This window comes from Elephantulus edwardii, unplaced genomic scaffold (genome assembly GCF_000299155.1).
Source record: "Elephantulus edwardii isolate Elephantulus edwardi_28Jun2011 unplaced genomic scaffold, EleEdw1.0 scaffold00127, whole genome shotgun sequence".
NCBI lineage: Eukaryota > Metazoa > Chordata > Mammalia > Macroscelidea > Macroscelididae > Elephantulus > Elephantulus edwardii.
The window spans coordinates 6813389-6818004 of NW_006399877.1; the positions used below are offsets into that span (position 1 = coordinate 6813389).

Consider the following 4616-nt stretch of genomic DNA (forward strand, 5'->3'; position numbering starts at 1 on the left):
AAACAGGACTGACATCGGGGTTGGGGGGAGACTGAGAAAGATGGGTTCAATAATGTAAACTGCATTGAAACAGATGAGGGAGAAAACTGTTTAAAAGGGATATGTGATTGGGTATTTTTGTCATGACAGGAGTCCAGAGCAAAGGCTGCATAGTGGAGTGGACCTGGGGAAGGGATAATAAAACAATGAAAGAATTTTTCTTTTACTTTTCCAAGAGAGTAGTGTACTAGGGGGAGGGCTAGGAGGGGAGAAAAGTGCAACAATGAAGGAATAGAAATCCAAAGTCTCCGTAAATTTTCATGGAAATTAATAAGAAATTAAAAAAAAAAAAGTAGTACCAGGAAATTCAAAGCACACCCCACCGGCATCCGGTCAGTTCCAACGCAGTCACCCTACGGGCCAAGCAGCCGTGTCCACAGGACTTGTACCGTTGAAGTCTTGCAGAAGCAGCCTGCTGCACCTTCCTCCCGTGGGACAGCGAGCGAGTGGGTTCAAACCACTCACCTGTTCAGAACAGCCAAATACTTAACCACTGTGCCATCAGGGCTCCATGAAGGGAACTTACAGGCACAGACACAGACGACCCATCTTGCTCTCTGTGTAGCATGGGGCGTGCTTGTGCTAACCACCAAGGCCAGTTAGCATGATGCCACACTGCGCAAACCTGCCAGGTTTCCATGGCAACAGCCACAGACTGCCCAAGTCTTTGTGGGCCAGCGGGCTGTAAGTAGTCACCCCGTGTCACATCACACTTGTGTCACATCAGACCTGGAGAAGTCCGTTCGAGTTTAGGGCACGCGCCTTTCTGGTAGACAGTCAAGCTCGTGGCACCCTTTCTCAGTACGTTTCTAAACCAAGAATCCAGACACATTGAACTGCAGTGAAAAGTGATCTTCATATAATCATATCCAAATCCACTAGTGGTGGGAGGTCTATGAACCCAGATTAAGAGGCCCTGCCAGGCAACATCCTTTCTGCTCGTCTCTCCTCCGGCTCCCCAGGAGGAAGATGTGATGATGGCCAGAGCTCTGGCAGCCAGCAGGGGCAGATGACCCTGTGGATCAAGCGGGTGGACTGCTCCAAGGACTGCATCTCTCACGTGGAGGAATAAGGAGCTGGAGGAGATTCCATGGTGATCGCTCCAAAAGATAAGCCCTGTCCTCATCCCAGGGACCTATGCTGTGATTTTGTTTGGAAAGAGGGTCTTTGCAGACGTAACATGGAGGATTCTGCGAAGAGGAATTACCCTGACTATGTAGGGGAGTGCCCTAAACCCAAGACAAGGGTCCTTACCCAAAACAGCAGAGGAGGAGGAGGAAGGAGCCATGTGAAGGCCAAGACTGCAGAGATGCAGCCCCAGCCCACAATACACCTGGAGCCTCCAGAGCTGGAGGAGGAAGGCAGCGTCCCCGGCCCCATCCTGCACCTCCTGAAGGAGTCCGGCAGGCTCACACCTTCATTTTAGGCTCTGGCCTCCAGAGTTGGACTAAAGCAGATGTCTGGTGGCTTCAAACAGGAGGTTAGCAGCACTTACATCAGTCACTGGAAACTAACAGTGCCCAGCACTGATTGTAATCTGCACTAATATGATTATCTGCCACAATTAGGTGGTGGTGTATAATGGGACTCAGAACTGATCCACTAATGGGTTTTCAGAGGCAGTTAATCCCATGGGAGGAGACTGACCAACCTTCGCCCACGCGGAGCAGCTGGTGGATTCAAACTGCGTGCCTTCGGAATTACAGTGCAGCTTCTTGCCACTAGGCCACCAGAGTTCCTCACCAAAATTAGTATATGCATTAGATACGAGTTCCCTCATACACAGGCCATGCTGCATATACAGCATCCTAATGGCACCATGGGCTCATCTGCTAACCAAAGGTTAGTGGTTCGAGCTCACCAACCGTCCCAGAAGAGAGAGACCAAATGGCTGTATCTGCAGAGGTGACGGCCTCAGGGTCACTGCGGCAGCTGGCCTCTGCCCTACGGGGCCATGATCATAAGCCAAGCAGCGGCTGTGGGTCGGAGTACGTTTGGGGTTGCACAGATGTTACGCAGAAGCAGCTGTTTAGACACACACAGCCTAAATTTCTCATTCCAGTTACACTGAAACCGTCTTTATTTCACTCCTCAATGGGGCAGACCCATTCTCCTGAAATTTAAAATGCAAAGCCAGGACCTGTCCTTTCCTTCCTTCTTCTGGTAGGAAGTCCGCAGGTCTTCCTGTCTCACTTTCTGCCCACTTCCCAAGCTCCCTCCTTCCCTCACATGGCCCACTCCCTGCCCACCTTCACCGCCCACCCTTCCTGCCTCCTGGACTGCACTCACACCCAGCCAGACTGCACTCACACCCAGCCACTACTCACACCTCAGGCTGCCCTCACATCCTCCTCCCAGAGGTTCCATTCGGCTCTCTACTCATGGTTCTTTCTCCACCAAGCCTATCATTTAAGCTCTGTGATCAGTGGGACAAACAGTGCCCACCTACATCCATCCTCTTGGTTTAATGGGAAAGTGCTATCCCACTTCTAGAGGGTGCTGCCATCTGCTGGGGGTCTGTATAACTGCATAAATTGGAAGGAAAGGGCTTCATGTCCCCAAGTCCAGCTCCAGACACTCATGTGGACGTATCTTGTTGACGTGTACCATCGGGTCCGAACCAACCCGCAGCTGACTCTTCAGTGGGTTTTCAAAGGCAATAAATTTCATGGAGGTGGCTGCTCACCTTTCTCCCACAGAGCAAAGGGTGGATTCAAACTGTGGACCTTTGGGTTGGAAGCATACCCACCAACTACATAAAAATTCTTGTTGCCTTAAAAAAATTTTCTAATCCAAAATGCCTTCCATGACTGAAAGCACACAGTTTTAGCAAAATATTCAAAGGAGAAAATAATTAGTTCTTAAAAGGGTTAAGATGGAGAGCCTTGATCTCACCACTTCCCCATCATCAAACCCAGCCTCTTGTACAGGTTATGTAGGTTGCCACCAGTGAGTCTGGAGGCCAAGGGTGTGTGAAACTCCGGTGACAGCCTATCTAAGAAACGAGAGGTAAGGGAGCTCTGGTGGCCCAGTGGCAAGAAGCTGCCCTGCAATCCCGAAGGCAGGCTACCAGATGCTCTGCTGGAGAAGGAGGGACAATCTCCTCCTGTGTCATTTGGATTCAACTCAAGAGTACACACACACAAAAAAAAAGAGAGAGAAAGCAAGCAAGCAAGCAAGCACAGGTGAACCAGTACCCAAACCAACACAAAAATTGCCACATGACAAGGGACTTCCCCCTCTCAGTCCTACAGCAGGTGACATGTAAAATGGACCTAGACCAGGGGCTTCATCACAGTGACCCTCAGAGGGAGACCACATTCAAAGCCCTTCATTCTCCACCCGCATTTCAGATGGTTCAAAATTGGGAAGGGGGTCCACCAGGGACGTGTTCTGTCTCCATACCTTTCAATCTGTATGCAGAACAGATCATCCGGGACGCTGGGCTGTATGAGGAGGAAAGTGGCATCAGGATTGGAGGAAGATTCATCAAAAACCTGCATTATGCAGATACACAAACCTGCTTGCTGAAACTGAGGAGGACCTGAAGTGCTTGCTGCAGAAGGTAAAGGACTGCAGCCTTCAATAAGGATTGAAGCTCAACATCAAGAAAACAGAGATTCTCACCACTGAGCCAATTGGCAGCATCATAATGGATGGTGACGAGACTGAGATAGTTAACAATTTTAGTTTGCTTGGCTTCACAATTAATAGTCTTGGTACTAGCAGCCAGGAAATCAAGAGACGAATTGCATTGGGAAAGTCAGCTGTCAGGGACCTCTCCAGAGTACTGAAGAGCAACGATGTCAGGCTGAAGACTAAGGTGAGCTCGATCCAGGCCATGGTTTTCACAATTGTGTGCTATGCATCAGAGAACTGGACAATGACTAGGGATGATAGAGAACTGAAGTCTTTGAGCTGTGGTGCTGGAGAATAAACCATGGACTGCTAGGAGAACAAACAGGTTTGTCCCAGAGATGGTGAAGCTGGGCTGCTCCTTGGAGTCAAGGATTCTGAAGTTTCGTCTGACATACTTTGGGCATGCTGTAAGTGGGGACCAGTCCTTGGAGAGGAGCATCATGTTTGGGAGAGTGGAGAGACAGTGCAAGAGAGGAAGACCCTTGATGCAATGGATTGATATAGTGATTGGGTTAATGGGAATAGATGTGTCAGAGATGGTAAGGTTGGCACAGAATAAAGCAAGTGACTCAACAGCACATAACAACAGCAACAGTCCACAGGGAGCTGCATGGCTAACTCAATGTTAGTGCCCTCTGTCAGCTTGACTCCACCAGGCTCTGAGGGGGAAAGGGAGCTATCTCCTCTCATTTGATTGACAGCCTTGGAAACTGCTGGATGGTCAATTATGAGTCAGTCCAGATTCAATGGTGAGTAGTAGGAGTTGAATCTAGGAATTATCAATAACAGAAAACACACAAATTCCTAGTACTGTCAGATGATGTCCTGTTATTTTTCATAAGGTTTTCCAGAATGCTCTTCGAAAGCCAGGAAAAGTATGACATTGACTTACTTACTCACTTTGGAGGTGTCATCAAGAAAGATTACCACTAGACAAG

General features: G+C 49.0%; 1 protein-coding gene across 1 annotated transcript in view; it reads right to left on the minus strand.

Annotated features, from left to right (window-relative positions):
• The window catches only part of DGKD (diacylglycerol kinase, delta 130kDa), an 88175-nt gene that overhangs the window by 61973 nt on the left and 21586 nt on the right, over positions 1 to 4616 (minus strand). The gene's annotated exons all lie outside the window — the stretch shown is intronic.